The sequence below is a fragment of the Bos indicus x Bos taurus genome, chromosome 12, assembly GCF_003369695.1.
Source record: "Bos indicus x Bos taurus breed Angus x Brahman F1 hybrid chromosome 12, Bos_hybrid_MaternalHap_v2.0, whole genome shotgun sequence".
Lineage (NCBI taxonomy): Eukaryota > Metazoa > Chordata > Mammalia > Artiodactyla > Bovidae > Bos > Bos indicus x Bos taurus.
The window spans coordinates 51,390,932-51,415,036 of NC_040087.1; the positions used below are offsets into that span (position 1 = coordinate 51,390,932).

The following is a 24,105-nucleotide window of genomic DNA, read 5'->3' on the forward strand; positions in this document are numbered from 1 at the left end:
TAAGAAAGCAAAGAGGAATCACTTTACAATAGGACTCATAAAAGTCTTGACTGAAGAGCTGATGTTAAAGCTGAGATCTGGATGATAAAGAGCTACATCATGAGGGTCAGAGAGAAGAGTGTTCTAGGTAAAGGGATGCTTTTGTGCAAAATTACTGAAGCTAGAACAACTTGGTTTATTCAAAGAGCAGAACAAAGACCAGCATGGCTGGAACCTAATGAGTGAAACATAAAATGGTATAAATGAGATTAAGAGTCACAAACTGGAACCAGATCATGGTGCACTTTGTCATCCAATATGAGAAGTTTACATTTAATTCTCATTGTGATAAGAAGTTATTAGAAAGATTTAAATGTTTTTGACAGGATCTAAGTTACATTTTTAAAACTATTTCTCTGGCTGCTGTGTGGAAATTATACTGTGTAGGAGTATATTAATTAGTGCTAAACAAAGAAATGCTTTAAAAATCACTTTAGGGTCTTTTAAACAAAGGATATTTAGTTCTAGGAATTGGGTACATAACTGACAGAAGACCTAAGAATTTGAACAGGGTGTGATGAAGCAAGGTGAGACTCACTGTAGCCACTGCCACCTCTGGGACCGAGGGAAGCAAGGACAAAGGTAGTAGGAACAGGGCTCAGGTGCTGCAGTCACCCAGCTGATCTTAGCATGGAAAGGCTTTCCAGCGAAGGTGGTGGAACTGTCTGACAGCACCTGGAGTCACAGAGAAAATGTGAGAGAGAGACCACAAAAAGCAGTCTTCCACCAATTGCTTCTATTGACCCAATCTATTCAGAAACCGGAGGTCAAGGGAGGCTGGGAAATTTAGTTCTCTGAGACACAGAGCTGAACAAGAGATCAGAGAACAAAAAGACAGTTTACCAGCCCAGGAGACAAAAGTAGAAACACAGAGACTCAGAGAAGACTCATACACTAGGTCAAACGATAATCATGGTAGATTAGACTAGGAGGGCAAAAGTAGAAATGAAAACAAATGAATGAGGTCAATATATCTGAGATATGATCAACAAAGCTCACTAGGAAAATGGATGCAGCAAGCAGGATAAAGTATAAACTTAGAGATAACTCCCTTGAGCAACTGAAGGGACAGTGACAACATTTATCAGCATGAGAAAGCCTGAAAAAAAGAAAATTAGTGGAGTTAAGTTATACCAGAATTAAAAATTCTGTTTGGTCATATTAAATTCAAAGTATCAATTAGACATCTATGTGGAGAGTTCCAGTAGGTATTAGATACCTGAATCTAGAATTATGGGAAAATAGCAGCACTCAAGACATAGACTTAGGAGTCATTAGCATGTACATTGTTTTGTTTTGTTTCTTAAGTGGGACTGCATGAAATTATCATGGGAGAAAAAGTAGAGAGGAGAAGGGTCCTAGGAGCATCCCAATGCTGAATGCTGTTGAGAGGTCAACAAAGATAAAAACAGAGAAATAACCAATTTATTGGCAACCCAGAGCTCATCTCATAATTTGGACAGGAGCCACCTCAACTTAGTTGACGGGTAAATAAGAGTTGGTTGAAGGGAGAATATAAATATCATGTGGAAAAAATAAACTATTTAGAAGAAATTTTGTTCCAGAGGTGAACATAGAAATGGAACTATAGCCACAGAGAAATGAGTTTTTCTTCTTTTTTGAGATGGGATATTTAAGATGGAAGGGAAATTTCATTGAATATTTGATGGAAATCATCCAGTTGAGATGTACAGAAGATGCAAGAGACAGAGACGGAGAACTGGCAGAGCCAAATATTTTTTTTAAAAAATACTACTCAGTCATAAAAAAGAATGCATTTGAGTCAGTTCTACTGAGGTGGATGACCCTAGAGTCTATTATACAGAGTGAAGTAAGTCAGAAAGAGAAAAACAATTATTTTATATTAACGCATATATATGCAATCTAGAAGGATGGTACTGACGAATCTGTTTGTAGAGCAGTGATGGAGATGTATACATAGAGAACAGACTTACAGACAAGGGTGGGGGAAGAAGAGGAAGTAGGTGAGATGAATGGAGAGAGTAGCATGGGTGCATATACACTAATGTATGTAAATAGATGGCCAATGGGAATTTGCTGTATGACTCAGGGAACTCAAACTGGGGCTCTGGAATAACCTAGAGGGGTGTGAATGGGTGGGAGATGGGAGGGAGATTCAAGAGGGAGAGGACACATGTACATCTATGGTTATTTCATGCTGATGTATGGCAGAAATCAAACCAATATTGTAAACCATCAAGCAATTAAAAATAAATAAATATTTGTAAAAATAAATAATTTTTTTAATTAAGAAAAATTATGATTCAGACTGCAATGAATTGAGGGTTTTGACCCTTGGTATGCTCAGGCACACTCCATCTACAATAACAAGCCAGAGAGTAGCTTACAGGAGTGTATGAGTGAAAGTCACTCAGTCATGTCCAACTCTTTGCGACTCCATGGACTGTAGCATGCCAGGCTCCTCTATCCGTGGAATTCTCCAGGCAAGAATACTGGAGAAGGTTGCCAATCCCTTCTTCAGGGAATCTTCCCAACCTGGGGATTGAACCTGGAACTCCTGTATTACAGGCAGGCTTGTTACTGTTTGAGCCACCAGGAAAGTGTGTAGATTGAAAGTTTGGAGAACTTCTGTTTGATTAGTTATATGAGACAAGGTCATCAGCTAAGAGTGAAGGAGAAAGGTGTTATGAGGGAAGTTCTAAAGAGAGTTTGAAACTGTTTTGAAAAATAAAATATACCCAGATGTATAGTAGGATTGCCCTTTTGGTATGACAGCCTCATTGGAGTTGCTGAAACATAGTGTCCAACTAGGCAAGTACACCAGAGCAGATGAAGGACTTTGGGGATGTTCAGGCTTTATAATGGTGAACTATGGAAACAAACATCATGAGAAACACTGGGCTGGAAGAAGCACAAGCTGGAGTCAAGATTGCCGGGAGAAACATCAATAACCTCAGATATGCAGATGACACCACCCTTATGGCAGAAAGTGAAGAACTAAAAAGCCTCTTGATGAAAGTGAAAGAGGAGAGTGAAAAGGTTGGCTTAAAGCTCAATATTCAAAAACTAAGATCATGGTATCTGGTCCCATCACTTCATGGCAAATAGATGGGAAAACAGTGGCTGACTTTATTTGGGGGCTCCAAAATTACTGCAGATGATGATTGCAGCCATGAAATTAAAAGGCGCTTACTCCTTGGAAAGAAAGTTATGATGAACTTAGCATATTTGGAGAAGGCAATGGCAACCCACTCCAGTACTCTTGCCTGGAAAATCCCATGGATGGAGGAGCCTGGTAGGCTGCAGTCCATGGGGTCGTGAAGAGTCAGACACGACTGAGCAACTTCACTTTCACTTTTCACTTTCATGCATTGGAGAAGGAAATGGCAACCCACTCCAGTGTTCTTGCCTGGAGAATCCCAGGGATGGGGTAGCCTGGTGGGCTGCTGTCTAAGGGGTTGCACAGAGTCAGACACAACTGAAGCGACTTAGCAGCAGCAGCAGCAGCAGACAACATATTGAAAAGCAGAGATATTACTTTGTCAACAAAGGTCCATCTAGTCAAGGCTATGGTTTTTCTAGTGGTCATGTGTGGATGTGAGAGTTGAACTACAACAAAAGCTGAGTGCTGAAGAATTGATGCTTTTGAACTGTGGTATAGAATACTCTTGAGACTGCAAGGAGATCCAACCAGTCCATCCTAAAGGAGATCAGTCCTGGGTGTTCATTGGAAGGTCTGATATTGAAGTGGAAACTCCAGTATTTTGGCCACCTGATGCAAAGAGCTGACTCATTTGAAAAGACCCTGATGTTGGGAAAGATTGAAGGCAGGAGGAGATGGTTAGATGGTATCACCGACTCAACGGACATGAGTTTGGGTGGACTCCGGGAGTTGGTGATGGACAGGGAGGCCTGGTGTGCTGTGGTTCATGGGGTCACAAAGAATCTGACATGACTGAGCAACTGAACTGAACTGAACTGATGGAAACAAAGTTGCTTCAGGTGGCAAGTAGATAAATGGCTAACTCCCTCCTAGCTCTCTCTCATCCTAGCAGATGCACAGCACACTGTGCTAATATTTACATAAGTGCTTGCAAGAGAGCTTTCTTTTAATTCCATAGAAGTGTGTATATGGCAGAACATCTGCTCAAAGGCAAGAATGATAACCTGAACCAATCAAGGAACAGAATCCTTGAATCTTTAATAAAAGGTTATGTGTATCTTCTAACCCTGGAGTTCATTTTTAATTCTTTACAATGTACATGTTTACATCATCCAGTTATTTCTTCACAGGGGATAATTGGGTTTTTTAAATTAGTATTTTTATCTACTAATAGTATTTATTTTTATTTTTGTGTAGAAACTCCCCAAATGAAGCACTATGCAGCACTCTAACCTTGGTAAAGTGAAACAGATTCCATCTTAAACAAAGATGCCCTTATTGTATAAGCAACTTTATTTTCACCAAAATATGAAGTAGCCAAGCATAGAAGCATTTTTAGAAATCAAAAGACAGGTCATGAAGGGATAATTTGGGGAAAAATCATTTAAAAACCATTTTATACACTGTTATACATAGGATATCCAAGAAGCTGAAAGACTTAAGGACAAAATTAATTGGATTATATACTAACCATAGAAAGATGGATGTGAGAGTTGGACTGTGAAGAAAGCTGAGTGCCGAAGAATTGATGCTTTTGAACTGTGGTGTCGGAGAAGACTCTTGAGAGCCCCTTGGACTGCAAGGAGATCCAACCAGTCCATTCTGAAGGAGATCAGCCCTGGGATTTCTTTGGAAGGAATGATGCTGAAGCTGAAACTCCAGTATTTTGGCCACCTCATGTGAAGAGTTGACTCATTGGAAAAGAGTCTGATGCTGGGAGGGATTGGGGGCAGGAGGAGAAGGGGACGACAGAGGATGAGATGGCTGGATGGCATCACTGACTCGATGGACGTGGGTCTAAGTGAACTCCGGGAGTTGGTGATGGACAGGGAGGCCTGGCGTGCTACGATTCATGGGGTCACAAAGAGTCGGACACGACTGAGCGACTGAACTGAACTGAACTGAACCATAGAAAGAAAGAAAGTGAAGTCGCTCAGTCGTGTCCAATTCTTTGTGACCCCATGGACTGTAGCCTACCAGGTTCCTCCATCCATGGGATTTTCCAGGCAAGAATACTGGAGTGGGTTGCCATTTCCTTCTCCAGGAGATCTTCCCAACCCAGAGATTGAACCCGGGTCTCCCACATTGTAGGCAGCCACTTTACTGTCTGAACCACCAGGGTTCAGACCTAACAACCATGGGGCTTCCCTATTAGTTCAGTCCATAAAGATTTCCTGCAGTGCAGGAGACCCAGGTTTGATCCCTGGGTCTGGAAGATCCCCTGGAGAAGGAAATGGCAAACCACTCCAGTATCTTTGCCTGGAAAATCCCATGGACAGAGGAGCCTGGTGGGCTGCAGTCCATGGGGTCACAAAGAGTTGGGCATGACTGAGCAACTAACACACACAGACCTAACCATAGTAATGGGCTTCCCTTGTGACTCAGCTGGTAAAGAATCCCCCTGCAATGCAGAAGACCTGGGTTCTATCCTTGGGTTGGGAAGATCCCCTGGAGAAGGGAAAGGCTACCCACTCCAGTATTCTGGCCTGGAGAATTTCATGGACTGTAAAGTCCATGGGGTCACAATGTTTCATGGGGTCACAATGAGTCAGACATGACTGAGTGTCTTTCACTTTCACTTCAACCATAGTAATAGGAGTGCCCTTTTTCTTTCAATATTTTATGCAACTAAAAAACTTTCCCATGAGCATAAATACATTGAGCAATATTCAACCTTTTAGGGGACTCATTTCCTCTTGTTAAGTGAAGGGTTACTTTCCCATAATATCGAAATTTTTTTCTTATTTTATGATTCTGTAACTATAACCAAGAGGCTAAAAATTCTAATAACAGAAGCCATAGCTGGAAATAAGCATAAGTTTATTTAAAAGCCAGTATTATGTCTGTGCTATTATCATGAATGGCTATGGCCTTATTTTCAGGAACTGAGCCAAATAGAAGGAATTAAAACCATAATGCAAATAACTTGAACAGAATATGATATCAGTGGGGGAAAACAGATGCAAATGATTAGAAAAGGGGGATTTGGTGGACGAAGCAGTGGTCTCACTGCTTAATCTATAACCAATCTAATAGAATAAGCAGTGTGAACAACTTCCACATTCAGAGTGAACACACAAACAAGCTGCTTTGCACACCACGCCTAAGACCCAGTGACAGAACAAAGCTTTGTAGTCACAGAGCTGAGATCATCCTCTAGTCTCTCTTCCTACTGTGTGGTCTTGGGCAAACAACTTAACCTTGCTGATTTTTTAGCACCCATGTCAATCAAAGGACAATATTTTCATTGTTGTAAGAGTTGAATGATGTTGGATATTGTGCAGTGCCTAGTATAGTAACTGGAACTTAGTAGAGTTGAATAGTTATTGTCAGACAATAATAAAGAATACAGTGAATCAAATCTACTACAGTGCTCCAAATTCTAATAATACAGAATATAGAGAGGGAGTCAGATAGAAAGGGAGTCAAGCAATCACATGAACAGGCTGAACATAAATGCCAATCAACCAAAGAAGGTGAAGCTTCAACTGTCCTCGGTTGTGTCATCCTGTACCCAGCAATCCCAGCTCCCCAGAGATCTGTGGAAACATTTAACTAGAAAGTTTCTGATATAAGAGGCAAGAAGTTGGGAAGCTATAAACAATTTTTTCTCTATTACAGACCATTCTATTTGCTCAACTAGCAGTGTCAGTGACAACTCAGGAAACTCAGCCTGTATAAAACTTGCTCCAAAGGAGTCCTAAAATACCAGCTTAGGGTTTCTAGTGGATGTGAAACTTATTGGATCTAAGGGAATGATTTCTTAAACTAATAGAAGATGTTTGAAAGATTTGTCAGAAACCAGAAAAATAATTTTCTGTTGTGTAGCTTCAGAAAGCACACAGCAAAACATTCCCTCTTAGGAATCAGTAATGTGACAAAATGGCTTTTGTTTTACTGTAGGTAGACAGTAAATACAATGGCAGTGATTTAATATAACTGTATGAATGTCTTTCTCCTTTACTGATATGACACGTGGATAATTTGTCATCTATCATACTAGCTGAGTTTATAAGTGTACAGATTTTGTGCTCTTTAAAATAACCCATTTGACATCATTCGTGGGATATGCCCACGCAGTGCAACATAGAAACCAAATAACTATATATAATCTTCTGTTGCAAAAGTCCATTTGGAGACTGAAATTTCCAATGAAGAACTTTAATAAATTTTTAATCCTGAGATATTAGAACCACAAAGGATCTCAGGGACCATCTAGACCCATCTCCTAATCTACAAATGAGGAACCTGAATCCCAGAAAGAACAAGTGTTTTATACAGGGTCACACAACCAGTTAGAAGCAGGATATGCGTGGGCATATCCCACAAATGATGTCAAATGGGTTATTTTAAACAGTACAAAATCAGTACCCTTATAAACTCAGCTAGTACGATAGATGACAAAGGCCCAGACTTCCTGACTCCACAGATAGTGCTCAAAACACTGGGCTGGCAATCAATTTAGAGCAGACAGATCATTCCAAGAAATACTAGATCCATTTAAAATTGTTTCATGTAAAGTATAAGGCAGCTCTGTAAGTACTCAGTATTTAATGAAATTAGGATGAGATTAGTGAAAATAATAACTAGCCTAATGAAGACAGAAATTATTAAACAAGTAGATAATATATGTTAACCCTTTTCCCTCACTGATTTGCTTTGGCTTACTGGGAAATTTAACATTGTATGAGATTTTGTCTTACATCTTTCACCCTAGGACTTAGAGCATCTGGAAGGGCCATAAATGCCAAGAAGTAGAAGGAGAAACGAAAACAAATACACACACACAACCACATTAATTAGAGAAAACAGGCAAGAGTCCATGCATCAAAAGCAATTTCGGGAACCAGGTGTTCTAACAACAGAAAGAATTTAGGCATCAAAATCCAATTTTAACATCCACTTTGTGTAAACCAAAGGAAGCTGTATACAAGGCAGTCTGCAACGAGGTTGTCTGTCATTACTAAGAACATTTTCACATTCATAGAAGGTTCCTAGACAAAAACGTGCCAAAAAAAAGAATACATTTGAATCAGTTCTAATGAGGTGGATGAAACTGGAGCCTATTGTACAGAGTGAAGTAAGCCAGAAAGAAAAACACCAATACAGTATACTAATGCATATATATGGAATTTAGAAAGATGGTAACAATAACCCTGTATGTGAGACAGCAAAAGAGACACAGATGTATAGAACACTCTTTTGGACTCTGTGGGAGAGGGAGGGGGGGATGATTTGGGAGAATGGCATTAAAACATGTATAATATCATATAAGAAACAAATCGTCAGTCCAGGTTCAATGCAGGAAACAGGAAGCTTGGGGCTGGTGCACTGGGATGACCCAGAGGGATGGTATGGGGAGGGAGGTGGGGGGGGGGGGTCAGGATGGGGAACATGTGTACACCCGTGGCAGATGCATGTTAATCTATGGCAAAACCAACACAATATTGTAAAGTATAAAAAAAATGCCAAGAATTACTCTCTTTCAGGATGGTATTGTTAAGGGATACACCTGTACAATCAATGCATTTACCACACTGAAAATTCTATATGTTTAAATATTGAGAAACATTCTTTAGCTGTGCATTCTGGTTCCCAAATTTAAAAATCCAGTGAAATAATAGTTGCAATAAAAGATATTGCCCTATAACTATCTATATTGAGGCACCAAATGCCACCAGCAGAGCCAGACATCCTACAAGTTTCAGTCTGTTAATGACCAGTAGCAATAGCCATGGCTGAATTGCTTGTGGCATGAACTACATATATCCTTGAGAGAGCCAGCAAGGCTATTTCAGCATTGCTATACACATACATTTTAATCTCATAGTTCAGTTCAGTTCAGTTCAGTCACTCAGTCATGTCCGACTCTTTGGGACCCCATGAATCACAGCATGCCAGGCCTCCCTGTCCATCACCAACTCCTGGAGTTCACTCAGACTCACGTCCATCGAGTCAGTGATGCCATCCAGCCATCTCATCCTCTGTTGCCCCCTTCTTCTCCTGCCCTCAATCCCTCCCAGCATCAGAGTCTTTTCCAATGAGTCAACTCTTCGCAAGAGGTGGCCAAAGTACTGGAGTTTCAACTTTAGCATCATTCCTTCCAAAGAAATCCCAGGGCTGATCTCCTTCAGAATGGACTGGTTGGATCTCCTTGCAGTCCAAGGGACTCTCAAGAGTCTTCTCCGACACCACAGTTCAAAAGCATCAATTCTTCGGCACTCAGCCTTCTTCACAGTCCAACTCTCACATCCATACATGACCACAGGAAAAACCATAGCCTTGACTAGACACACCTTTGTTGGCAAAGTAATGTCTCTGCTTTTGAATATGCTATCTAGGTTGGACATAACTTTTCTTCCAAGGAGTAAGCATCTTTTAATTTCATGGCTGCAGTCACCATCTGTAGTGATCTTGGAGCCCAAAAAGATAAAGTCTGACACTGTTTCCCCATCTATTTCCCATGAAGTGATGGGACCAGATGCCATGATCTTTGTTTTCTGAATGTTGAGCTTTAAGCCAACTTTTCACTCTCCACTTTCACTTTCATCAAGAGGCTTTTAGTTCTTCTTCACTTTCTGTCATAAGGGTGGTGTCATCTGCCTATCTGAGGTTATCGAGATTTCTCCCAGCAATCTTGATTCCAGCTTGTGCTTCTTCCAGCCCAGCATTTCTCATGATGTACTCTGCAGAGAAGTTAAATAAGCAGGGTGACAATATACAGCCTTAATGTACTCCTTTTCCTATTTGGAACCAGTCTGTTGTTCCATGTTTAGTTGTAACTGTTGCTTCCTGACCTGCATACAAATTTCTCAAGAGGCAGGTCGGGTGGTCTGGTATTCCCATCTCTTTTAGAATTTTCCACAGTTTATTGTGATCCACACAGTCAAAGGCTTTGGCATAGTCACAACCCGCAAAACAAGACATATGCTAATATCTGGGGAGTCAGCCACGACTGAAGCGACTCAGCAGCAGCAGGTAGTGCTAACAGTAAAGAAAGTGCCTGCCAATGTAGGAGACCATGGCTTCAATAACTGGGTCAGGAAAATACCCTAGAGAAGGAAATGGCAATCCACTCCAGTATTCTTGCCTGGATAATTCCATAGACAGAGGAGCCTGGAGGGCTACAGTCCATAGGGTCACAAAGAGTCAGACACAACTGAAGAGACTTAGCAAACACGCACGAGATTTTAAAGTTGTGTGTGTGTGTGTGTGTGTGTGTGTGTGTGTGTGTGTGTGTTGGTCACTCAGTCATGTCCGATTCTTTGTTACCCCATGGACTATAGCCCACCAGGCTCCTCTGTCCATGGGATTCTCCAGCCAAGAATACTGGAGTGGGTTACCATGTCCTTCTCCAGATACCTCTCTCTATATATATATTTATTCATACACACACACACACATATATATATATATATACTCCCTCTCAAGAAAGAGAATGCTAAAATTGTATCTGATTCATTAGAATCTTGAATATTAACATTATTAGCTATAAACATTAGTTCTCATATTCAGAGATCAGCATTTCCCTTGTTTTCTTTAATTACAGAAAATTCAAATATATATATATATATGAATCAAAAGATAATAAAAATGAATTACAAGTGACACAATGACAACAAGGCAAGGATGTCTCCTCTCTCCATGTCCATATAATATTTGAGGTCCTAGCCGGTTTTGTTATAAGTCAAAAAAAGAAAAGGCATTCCAATTGGAAAGAGAGAAGTAAAACTTTCATTTTTTACAGATGACATAATTTTTTACGTAGTAAATTCTAAGGCATCTCCAGAATAAGCCATCAGAACTTACAAATGAATATAGCACAGTCACAGAAATCAAGAGAAACTTTAAAAATTAATCATATTTGTATATCAAGCACAATGTTTATGCTCCAATAAACAATTAGAAAATGAAAACAATTCAAAACCCATTTAGAGTAATATTTAAAAGTAGAATACTGAGGATAAACTTAAAACATGTACAAGACTCTAAACTGAAAACTACAAAACATTGCTAAAACAAATGAAGACCTAAATAAGTGGAGAAATATACTATGTCCATGGAATGACTGATGCAAGGTTAAGATACCAGGTCTCCCCAGATTTATCTAAGCTTCAGTGCAAATTCCAAAAAAAAAAAAAAAAAAAGGCACGAGGTTTCTTTTTAAATTAACAAACTGATTCTCATAATCATGTAGAAATGGAGAAGACCTAAAATAGCTAAAACAATGTTGAATATGAACAAAGTTTGAAGATATAAATCACCTGATTTTAACACTTACTATATAAAGCTACAGTTGTCAAGTGTGATAGTAGCATAAAAATAGATTCATTAAAAAAATGGAACAAAACAGAGAATCCAAATATAGATCCACATGTATTTGCTGCATTTGGGATGAGGTTTTTCATGGAGTGGAAGTTTTCAGGGAGTGTTTTTGTTTGTTTGTTTGTTTGTTTTTAACAAACTCACCAAGGTAATTTGGGGAGAGGAAAAAAAAATGTATTTTCAGTGAATGGTACTAAGTAACCGGATATCAGTGTGGAAAAAAAGATGAACTTTGACCCTTACTTTACATGGCAAACAAAAATAAACTCCAGATGGATTATAAATCTAAACATTAAAATTATAAAAAACATCTAGAAAAAAAGAGCAAAGCCCTTTGAAACCTTGAGAGAGACAAAGATTTTATAAACAGAACACATTTTGAAGACAGTGATTAATTAGATTTTTTTTTGTTAATTTAAAACTTTCTCCTCAAAAAGCACCACTATTAAAGTGGGAAACCCAAGTCAAAGGCTGGGAAACTTTTATAATACATACAACTGGCAAAGGACTTATGTCCAGTAGAGAGAATTTTTACACTTCAATAAGAAAATAAACTCCATTTAGAAACAACGTGAGGATTTCCCTGGTGGTCTAGTAGCCAAGACTGTGCTGTCAACACAGGGGACCCAGGTTCAATCTCTGGTCAGGGAACTAGATCCCACACACCACAGCTAAAAGATTTCTCATGTTGCAACGAAGATTGAAGATCCAGATTGTCTCAATTAAGACCTGGTGCATCCAAATAAATAAACATTTTTTAAAAAACAAACAAACAAACAAAAAAAACACAAAAGTAAGCAAAAGATTTGAACAGACACTTCACACACTAAAAAACATATATATGGCTAATAAGTACATAGAAGGGTGCTCAATATCTTTAGTCATCAGGGAAAAGCAGAAATAGATGTTTTTCTGGAACTCTCTTGCCTTTTCAATGATCCAATGGATGTTGGCAATTTGATCTCTGGTTCCTCTGACTTTCCTAAATCCAGCTTGAACATCTGGAAGTTCACGGTTCACCTATTGCTGATGCCTGGCTTGGAGAATTTTGAGCATTACTCTGCTAGCATGTGAGATGAGTGCAATTGTGCGGTAGTTTGAGCATTCTTTGGCATTGCCTTTCTTTGGGATTGGAATGAAAACTGACCTTTTCCAGTCCTGTAGCCACTGCTGAGTTTTCCAAATTTGCTGGTATATTGAGTGCAGCACTTTCACAGCATCATCTTTTAGGATTTGAAATAGCTCCACTGGAATTCCATCACCTCCACTAGCGTTGTTCATAGTGATGCTTCCTCAGGCCCACTTGGCTTCGCATCCCAAGATGTATGGCTCTAGATGAGTGATCACACTATCGTGATTAGCGGGTCATGAAGATCTTTTATGTATAGTTCTTGTGTGTATTCTTGCCACCTCTTCTTAATATCATCTGCTTCTATTAGGTCCATACCATTTCTGTCCTTTATTTCACCCATCTTTCCATGAAATATTCCTTTGGTATCTCTAATTTTCTTGAAAAGATCTCTAGTCTTTCACATTCTAATGTTTTCCTCTGCTTCTTTGCATTGACACAATGAGGTGATTGTAATACAGAGAAAAAAAATTGTAAACAAAAAGAGAACTTATTAGAATTAATGTGATGCTACCAAGAGTTCTAGATAGAAACAACAATAGAAAAAATCAATATTGTTTCTATAGAGCATAAATAAATGTAGGGTTTTTTTTAAGTAGCATTTACAACAGTATAAAAATGTCAAATACCTAGGAATCAATAATTTTAAAAATATTATTAAGAGAATTATAACTTAAATAAATGGAGGGCTATAATTATTTTCATGAATTGAAAAACTGAGCTTTTTAAAGATATCAGTTGTTTCAAAATTTGTCTTTGGTTTCAAATTTCTACAGTTTTTGGTAGAAGTTGGCAATCTAAATTCCATATTAAAATGCAGAAGATCAAGAATAACCAAGATGAAGAACAAGATTGTGATATAAAAAGTTAGGAGCTTTACCCCAAAATTGTATTCAACAAATATCAATTTAATAATTTAATGCAATTTCAATCAAAATCCTAATTTTGATGATCCTTTTGTTGTTTTTGGTGGAGGGATGGATAAAATTTTTTTTAAGTTTATAGATATAAGAAGTGTCTTGGTAGAAAAAAATTATGAAAAAAGAAAAATGATAAGGAGAATATGTACTTTATCAGATATTTAAATGTACTGCAAAGTTACTATAATATCTGACACTGACACAGAAATAGTAAATATAATGTTTGTGGAACAAAATAGACAGTGCAGAAATAGATCCACAGAAGTGCCAATTTAATTCAGTGTGAAATAATTGGTTTATTAATACATGATCCTGGCATAACTGGCTATCTGTCTAGAAAAAAAACAAGCTAGATCATCTACCTCATACCATATGCCAAAATGAATTCCAGATGGATAAAAGTTAAGCACAAAAGTATTTTTCAAGTTCTTAAAAATTAGAAAATTAAAATATTCTCATAAATTTGAGGTAGAGGAAAACTTCCTATGCAAAACACAATTGCATTAAATCATAAATAAAAAAGAGACATCTTTTGTCTTCATAAAATTAAAACATATTATATGCCCAATTCACTACAAACAAAGTCAAAATGAAAATGATAAACTAGGGAAATATTTGCAGTTCATGTGACAAAGGGCCAGTACTTCTAAAAAAGTAAAAAGAATGCCTCCAATTTGAAAAAAATGAAAGAAAAATAAACAAAAGGTACAAATAAGCAATTCACAGAATATGAAACACATTTGGGAATAAACATGAAAAGATGCTTAGTTTCACTAGAATTCAGAGAAATGGCAATTTTCAACCTTAACTGCAAAATAGGATTTTGAGCATTCAGTACTGATGAAGATAGGAGCAAATGGGCACTCCCATATTTTATTGTTGGGACTACTAGTTGCTCAAGCACCTGATAGTAAGCTAACACTTAAGATGGGTGATCACTCACCTAGAGCCAGACATCCTGGAATGCACAGTCAAGTGGGCCTTAGAAGCATCACTACAAACAAAGCTAGTGGAGGTGATGGAATTCCAGTGGAGCTATTTCAAATCCTAAAAGATGATGCTGTGAAAGTGCTGCACTCAATATACCAGCAAATTTGGAAAACTCAGCAGTGGCTACAGGACTGGAAAAGGTCAGTTTTCATTCCAATCCCAAAGAAAGGCAATGCCAAAGAATGCTCAAACTACCGCACAATTGCACTCATCTCACATGCTAGCAGAGTAATGATCAAAATTCTCCAAGCCAGGCATCAAGAATATGTGAACGGTGAACTTCCAGATGTTCAAGCTGGATTTAGGAAAGTCAGAGGAACCAGAGATCAAATTGCCAACATCCATTGGATCATTGAAAAGGCAAGAGAGTTCCAGAAAAACATCTATTTCTGCTTTATTGACTACACCAAAGCCTTTGACTGTGTGGGTCACAACAAACTGTGGAAAATTCTTAAGGAGATGGGAATACCAGACCACCTGACCTGCCTCCTGAGAAATCTGTATGCAGGTCGAGAAGCAACAGTTAGAACTGGACATGGAACAATAGATTGGTTCCAAATAGGGAAAGGAGTACGTCAAGGCTGTATATTGTCACCCTGCTTATTTAACTTATATGCAGAGTACATCATGAGAAACGCTGGGCTGGAAGAAACACAAGCTGGAATCAAGATTTCCGGGAGAAATAGCAACAACCTCAGATACACAGATGATACCACTTTAATGGCAGAAAGTGAAGAGGAACTAAAGGGCTTTTTGATGAGGCTAAAAGAGGAGAGTGAAAAAGCTGGCTTAAAACTCAACATTCAGAAAACTAAGATCATCGCATCTGGGACCAGAAACAGTGAGAGACTTTATTCTGGGCTCCAAAATCACTGCAGATGGCGACTGCAGCCATGAAATTAAAAGACGCTTGCTCCTTGGAAGGAAAGTTATGACCAACCTAGACAGCATATTAAAAAGCAGAGATGTTACTTTGCCAACAAAGGTCTGTCTAGTCAAAGCTAGGGCTTTTCCAGTAGTCATGTGTGGACTCGAGAGTTGGACTGTAAAGAAAGCTGAGCGCCAAAGAATTGATGCTTTTCAACTGTGGTGCTGGAGAAGACCCGTGAGAGTCCTTTGGACTGCAAGGAGATCCAACCAGTCCATCCTAACGGAAATCAGTCCTGAATGATCATTAGGAGGACTGATGTTGAAGCTAAAACTCCAAAACTTTGGCCACTTGATGCTGGGAAAGATTGAAGGCAAGAGGACAAGGGGATGACAGAGGATGAGATGGTTGGATGGCCATGAGTTTGAGTAAACTCCAGGAGTTGGTGATGGACAGGGAGGCCTGGCGGGCTGCAATCCATGGGGTCACAAAGAGTCAGACATGACTGAGTGACTGAACTGCACTGAACTGAACATTTAAGAGATCCAGCGATTGCTATCAACATCCAAAATATACTGCAGGCCATCAGGCTCCTCTGTCCATGGAATTCTCCAGGAATACATGCCTGCATCTGGATCTTCCTGACCCAAGGATTGAACCCAACTCTTACATTTCCTGCATTGGCAGGTGGGCTCTTTACCACTAGCACCACCTGGGAAGCACTAGTGGTAAAGAGCATCTCTCCTAGATTTCCTTTTGACGTCTTTCCGTCTCTTATCTATCTTTTCTATTTTAGCATATTTTCCTTACTCATTTCCTTACTTATTCTTGACATAAATTATTTCTGCTAATTCCTTTCCACAGCCATTTTCCCCATGTGTTTATGGTCTCTTAACTCATTCGTTCACTTATTTGTGATACCAAATCCTTCTTCAAATTCAGAGAAATGTGAGAACAGACATGGAAAATGAAAATTAAAATAGAGTCACATAGTCCCTTGATGTAGCAAAAAGTTGGATCCCTAGAGGGAAATATGTGAAAATACATTTGGAAATACCAAGAAGTAACCAGATACCTGAGGCTAAGCCTTTGAAGCAAAATCCTGTAGAAAGAAAAATGGCTTTGGCAGATGAGTAAAGAGGAGGCTGGCTTTCCTGATACTGCTAACAGTGGTTGTATGTTGCCATTCATTCATTCTCTCCTTTTTTCCGGCAACATTTAGGTTTTAGATAAACTGCATGAATTATAGAAGACTGCCTATTGGACTAAAATTGTACTAAAGTTAAATTTCCTTTTCTGAAAAACATAGAGAAGTAAATATGTTGCCTAGCTGGTAAAAAATGGTTAATAAAAAGTACTAATTTGGAATTCCAGTCCAGGGGGAGAAACAAAAACATCATGTAAATGTTATCCTGTTTTCCTCTAAGTTTCAAGTGTTTATATTTTCATTCATTTTACATAACAAATACAACCCCTAACCTAGCTAAACCATGCAGGTATCAGTTAGTTCAGTCGCTCAGTTGTGTCCAACTCTCTGTGACCCTATGGACTGCAGCACACCAGGCTTCCCTGTCTGTCATCAACTCCCAGAGCTTGCTCAATTCATGTCCATCAAGTCGGTGATGCCATCCAACCATTTCATCCTCTGTTGTCCCCTTCTCCTCCTGCCTTCAGTCTTTCCCAACATCAGGGTCTTTTCAAATGAGTCAGTCTTTTGCATCAGGAGTCCAAAGTATTGGAGCTTCAGCTTCAGTATTGGTCCTTCCAATGAATATTCAGGACTGATTTCCTTTAGGATTGACTGGTTTGATCTCCTTGTAGTCCAAGGGACTCTCAAGAGTCTTCTCCAACACCACAGTTCAAAGGCATCAAGTCAAAAGCATCAAAATGCAGGTATAATGAGTGTGAAGATAAAGGAAGTATATAGGGTACTGTAGGAGTGCATACATTTTTCATCCTTTTGTTTGCTTAATTAGTTTATTAGAAAATATTTTGTTATATATGTTGATCCTAATGGTTTGTTGCGGCAGGGTTGGTGGAGGCGGGGGGCGGGGGGTATTCCTTAAGGTTGGCTGGTTGTTTTCCTTTAAGGAGAAATGAAGATGTTTGAATTGGGAAGTGGGGTGGAAAGAAGCACTAAAAGATGATTGCTATTTGTAACTGCTCTGTTGGAACAAAGAACCTGGGAGAATTCAGGTATAGCTCTACAGCTTTCCTCTCTTCCCATCACACCACAGGGCATGACTTACAGGAAAAGGAACCAGAGGGGAGAAGGTGTTAGAATCAGATAAACAAGCCTCTTCTGCTCTTTGGCTAGGTTATCTTCTAGTACACAGAAATTTATGTGCACAATGACATGAAAGAGACTTTTTATTATTTAGGAAACTTTGTCTTGTATGTAGCAGAATTATAGACCTACACAGGAAATAACAGGAAGCTATCTTAGAAACACCTATCTCCCTCTTTCCTTTTCTATATTAGATCAGAGCAGAGCAGGTAAATAAGACACTCAAGATGTCACAGCTACTGAGTAATCTTTCCTCCATAATTCTACCTCCCTGATGTAAGTCCTTTAAATAAGAAGCAAGCAAACATTGAATTTCCACAAGCATGGATTTAAATCTTTCTGAAAATTTATACAATAGAAATGTTACTTTAAATAGACAAAGGAAATTGTCTATTTAAAGAAGCTCTGAAATGAATTATTTTTAATGCAAATAGATATTATGTTGGGATTTTGAAATAAATTTTGAGTAATAATACGGTTCAAAAATCCAAAGGTATTATTTTAAGTCAACTACACATCAACTTTTAAAAAATGAAAAAAATTATTGAAAAATCCAAAGACATTAAATAGTCTACAGTGGAAAGTGACTCAGCCCTGTTACTCTTGGGAGCTATTGTATTCATGTTTTATGTATCTTTAAGTTGGGATTTTTAAATACAATTATATGTTTCTGAGAGAAGGAAACTATATCCGGTTCGATGCTTTTGTGACCCCATGGACTGTAGCCCACCAGAGGCGCTTCTGTCCATGGGATTTCCCAAGCAAGTCTACTTGAGTGGGTTGCCATTTCTTTCTCCAGGCGATCTTCCTGATCCAGGAATCGAACCCACGTTTCCTACATCACTGAGCCACTAGGGAAGCTAAGAGAAGGAAGTATCTGTATTATATTCTTAAACAGTGCCAATAAAAAATCAATGCTCTTGTCACAATGGCTAGAGGAATCACTGTAATGATCCCATCAACATTGTTATTAATTACTGAGAAATGCATAATGTTTCTATTCTATGAGATAATGTGTGTTTTTATCAATAAAGGAAATCTTGAGATAGTCCAGTTAGAATCAGATCAGCACATTTAACCAAATTCAACTCTCCCTGGAAGTCCCATTAATTCTGACTTGCCTTTTGCTTCTCTGCATCCTGTAGACCTGGTTTTTTCCCCCTGGGATTTTAATTTATTGACTATACTTTCTTGTCAGCTGCAGGGCACCACAGATTTCTAAACACATGGCATTCATGTCTGATAAACTGTTATATAAATACTTCAGAGCCTTTTTTTTTATAGCTCTTGTCAAGCTCTCCCTAGTACATTTCAATCTTCAATGATTATATTTCCAATCGTACCTTAAATAAAAGAAGAGCATTCAGATATGGTCTAAAAGAAGACACAAAGCTTGTAAAGGAAGGTGAGTGAAATCATGTTATATTTTGGAAAAGGGGTGTGAGATATCACAGAATAGTCTCTTCTTCCCTACCTTTACCCAAGGTCTTACTTTTCCCTTCAGTGGTTATAGCTCAACTTCAACAAAACAATTACACCAATACAACACTTTATTTCAACAAATATTTTAGTGCCCTGTGTACTGCAGGCACTGGAACATCACAGACAAGTGGGACACAGCCCATTGCCTAGAACTACACCTAAAGAATGGCACAGGAGAGAGATAATCTACTTAAGTATATTACAAGGTGGTCAGGGCTATGTATGATCATGTGATGGAAGCTTTTAAGTTGCTCTTAAAAACTGGCAACTTAAAATAAAACAGTCACAATCTCAAAGTTGAGAGTAATGTTTTATTTGGATTTTTAGAACTTCAAACCTGGGAGGCAGCATCTCAAGAAACCCTGAGAGAACTTCTTGGAGGAGGAGACAGGAGAAGCCACGTTATATAGAAGTTTTGCAACAAAGGGCAGGTAGTCTGAACATCAAAAGGTTATTGTTAATTAAAGAAAACCAGATATCCCAATTTATGGGGCTTATGACCCCATGGACTGTAGCCTCCCAAGCTCCTCTGTCCATGGACTTCTCCAGGCAAGAATACTGGAGTGGGCTGCCATTCCCTTCAGAGGATCATCTCAACCCAGGAATTGAACCCAAGTCTCCTGCATGGCAGGCAAATTGTTTACTGTTTGAGTCACCATGGAAGCCCTGATATCCCAAGTTAAGCAATTTAGCACTTCTCTATGTATGGGAAGATGCAAGAGTCTGGAAGATTCAAGAGTCTGGACTCCCTGAAATCATTCCTTTCCTATGCATTGCATCTGCCCTGGGTCAGTATCCCATGTTTTTCACATCCTGAGCCCCCTTGGGGCTCACCACAGGGAGTGGTTGAACCCTGATTGCTATTAGATAACAGATATTCTCCTTCCTGAGTATGCTTAGGGCTCACCAGCTCATACTGGGGGGCTGGAATCGCTGATGACTGGTGACATCCTTGTTTACTGATATGGCAGGAAATATTTCATTTCTCAAAATGAATATGTGGAATAAAACACATGAATCTTACATAAATGAGAAAAAAATAGAATCCAAGAGAGATGATGACATGGCAGATGAAAACTATGCCTAGAAGTTTATTTGTCATGGCTATCTTTGGTCATTGAAGACCAAACAGTTCTTAAAATTGGTCCTCTCTCCTTGAACATCCCAAGGTGTTTGGATTTTCTTTCAAATTCCAACTTACTACTATCCTTTCTGCTCAAGTCCATCTACCTCACCAGGAGGTTCTTTGGAATACATATACATATGCCTAATCTAGTTTCCCCTTCCTTGGTGGCTCAGCAGTACAGAATCTGCCTGTCAATGCAGGAGACGTGGATTTGACCCCTGGTTTGGGAAGATCCCTTGGAGAAGGAAATGGCAACCCATTCCAGTATTCTTGCCTTGGAAATCCCATGGACAGAAGAGCCTAGTGGGCTACAGGGTCCCAAAGAGTCAGACATGACTTAGCAACTAAACCACAACAACAAGCCTAGTTTTCAACTCTTTGTCTCCCCTTTTCCCTAACTGCTGCTGCTGCTGCTGCTAAGTCGCTTCAGTCGTGTCCAACTCTGTGTGACCCCAGAGACGGCAGCCCACCAGGCTCTGCCGTCCCTGGGATTCTCCAGGCAAGAACACTGGAGTGGGTTGCAAAATCTTCAGTTCTTACAAATTATAATTCCTCACTCTCATCTATAAACATTCACCTGGTGATCGGAATTCACTTTAGAGTCTGGAACTAGAATCAATCACTAATTTAGGAAGCCCCAAAGCCCCTCCTGCTTTCTACCCACAAACAATAACCAGTGTTAGCACCAATAAGGCATCAGCATAAGAGATCATGAACTCAGGGATATAAAACCTGCCCCAAAACTAGAGATGAAAGAGGTAGTGAAAAGGAGTCAAAGCCTATCAAGACAGGGTAGAAACAAGATTTTAAGTAGAATAGCAGAGTCTGAATGGGTTTTCAAAGGGTTCCCCAAGGGCAGCAGCCTGACTGCTTTTTTTCCTCCTGATTTGGGGTTTTTGTTGGAGTTCAGTTTTGTTTTGAATGCCTCCAATAGCTTCTTCCCACATCTTGATCACCCAAGAGGAAAACTATAGTTTTCTCATCATCCAGATGCCACATTTAGCCACTTCAACCCACGCTTAAGGCATCAAGAATTCTGTCTCTAGGACACAGTGGGGAGAAGAAGGTTAAGGGTTCTGGTTGCATCTGGGTTTGATCAGTCCCAATCTTCCAGTGTACACTTGAAAGAAGGAGATTTTTAAGGCTCACAATACTAAGAAATCCTGCAGCTTCAGAAGCGAGGCATTGGGAACCTTCCCTCATCATATTTCTAGCTTCTCTGTGATCTGTCTTCCCAACTAAAGCTCTGAGGAGGAACCTGACATCTACAGATTTCCTATCTCAAGCTGACCCATGGAACACACAGCCTGGCTTCTTTCCATGGGAGAAGTTGATTCTTTGCTACTTGTTCCAGACTTTGTCTAGTTGCTGCTAAGTCACTTCAACTGTGTCCAACTCTGTGCAACCCCATAGATGACAGCCCACCAGGCTCCCCCATCCCTGGGATTCTCCAGGCAAGAACACTGGAGTGGGTTGCCATTTCCTTCTCCAATGCATGAAAGTGAAAAGTGAAAGTGAAGTCGCTCAGTCATGTCCGACTCTTAGCAACCCCCTAGACTGCAGCCTTCCAGGCTCCTCCATCCATGGGACTTTCCAGGCAAGAGTACTGAAGTGGGGTGCCATTGCCTTCTCCGTTTGTCTAGTTACCTTATGTCTTTTTTGAAACTACAAACATCTTTGGGTAAAGAATTTCTACATATTTTCTAAGCCAAGTTTTAAGATTACCTATTATTTATAGGGCTTTCACCATAGCTCAGCAGGTAAAGAATCCATCTGACATGCAGGAAACACAGGAGACCTGGGTTCAATCCCTGGGTTGGGAAGATCTCCTGGAGGAGGAAATAGCAACCCACTCCCGTATTCTTCCCTGAAAAATCTCATGGGCAGAGGAGCCTGGTGAGTTATAGTCCATGGGATCACAAAAGAGTGGGAGACAACTGAGCGACCAAGCATGCTTTATCTAAGGGCACATTCTCTAGCTGAGGTTGTCACACAAGACACGGTGTTGTTTTCAAACAACATTTGATTTCAAATTCAACAACATAGTTCTCAAACACCATTCTGTCTATTATCTTGTAATACGCATTTCAGCTGAAATCCTGTTTAGTCATTATTCATCATGATAATATTTCTTGTGTAAACATGTGTCATGAAAAGTACTATCAAAATAGTAAAATACTATTGAAAATACTATTGAATAGCTTATAAATATTAAATAATAAATGTGGAAAGATAAAATTATTCATTTTCTCAGAGAACTTGGATGATTTCAACATGTTTAACCTGAAATGCTTATATCTTATGCTGCTGCTAAGTCGCTTCAGTCGTGTTCGACTCTGTGTGACCCCATGGACTGCAGCCTACCAGGCTTCTCCATCCATGGGATTCTCCAGGCAAGAACACTGGAGTGGGTTGCCATTTCCTTCTCCGTATCTTATGAAGTTCAGACAAAATAAGGACTAATGTTGGTTCAAAATTTTATGACTGATTATTTAGAACTGAGTGAATTTTTTCATAGAGACTGTATATATGGTGCTTAAACAATGGTACCAATCTTCACTAGCATATTTGATTTCATTTGACACTAACTGTACCACTTCCATTGCAACAAAACTCCAAGTACTCTGGAATCCAGAGCACATTACCTACTTCACCGTGCTTCTCCTCACAATACCCCTCCTTATCTCACCTCCTCCATGCGTGATGCTCAGTCACTTTAGTCATGTCTGACTCTGCAACTGTGTGGACTGTAGCCTGCCAGGCTTCATCTGCCCATGGAATACTGGAGTGGGTTACCATGCCCTCCTCCAGGGGATCTTCCCCACCCAGGGATCAAACCCAAGTCTCTTACATGGCCTGCATTGGCAGGTGGGTTCTTTACCATTAGTGCCACCTGGGAAACCGCCACTTAAGGTTTATTTAGCAACTATTAAGTTCTGAGATAGGACAGTATGTTAAGTCCTACTTAATTTCCTATCAATACATTTGAATATCCAGCCTTTGAAAGTCTGATAGGGCCTATAAGTAAGTCACACATATTAAAGTTACAATCTTTTCAATTATCACAGACCTTTTTCAATTATCTAGACCTGGATCATCTAGACCTCTAGGTACCAGGGGACACTTCTTGGTGATAGGTGTAAAGATGAGGAAGACAACATTTCTACTCTCAGTGGAGCTCACAGAAGAGTGGGCAAAGCAAATACCTAAACAGGTAAAAAGCCCTTTGGCCTTATAGCCTCTGACCCCATAACACGTTTGGAGTCAGAACCAGCTGCTCAAAACAGTTTTGCTAAGTATCAACCCTACAGCTTTAGCACATCGTGAAACCTAACTGTTACCACTGTCATGCGGTTTCACCGCTTCATGACAACGATGGAAGTTAGGTTTCACGGAGGAACACACGAAAACCGCAGCTTGCAGTGCCTTATGTGAAATAAGAACATTTAAAAATGTTTCCCTCTTTCCTTCCCCCTGTCCCCCTGCCCCCCCCCAATATTTCACATCATATGTGAAATTTTAAAACACTTTTTAAAAAGATGAAATTCCAGTTTTCTGAACCACAGAGAAAAAAGAAAGCTAGGAACATAACTGCTACTCCACTGGGCAGCCTACAGAGTAATCATATCTTCCTGGTACCTTACTTCTTCCACTGTGAACAGCTTTTCTGATCCAAACAGTGGTGGAAACATGGATCATCTAGACCTTTCAGCATCAATGTAGACCGTAACTTGCCAGAGTGGGATCCTACGTACTACCACAGAGGTTTCATTGCTGCAAAACAATTACAACAA

The 24,105-nt window shown here is 39.5% G+C and overlaps 1 long non-coding RNA gene across 2 annotated transcripts in view; it reads right to left on the reverse strand.

Annotated features, from left to right (window-relative positions):
- LOC113902438 overlaps nt 1-24,105 on the reverse strand; it is a 134,642-nt gene that overhangs the window by 57,549 nt on the left and 52,988 nt on the right. Inside the window, exon 4 of one of the 2 annotated variants that reach the window (XR_003513820.1) lies at nt 23,957-24,085. The exons of the other annotated variant lie outside the window; for it this stretch is intronic. This is a non-coding gene — a long non-coding RNA (uncharacterized LOC113902438). Of the gene's footprint in view, nt 1-23,956; nt 24,086-24,105 lie in introns of those variants that run through there. 2 annotated transcript variants of the gene reach the window in all.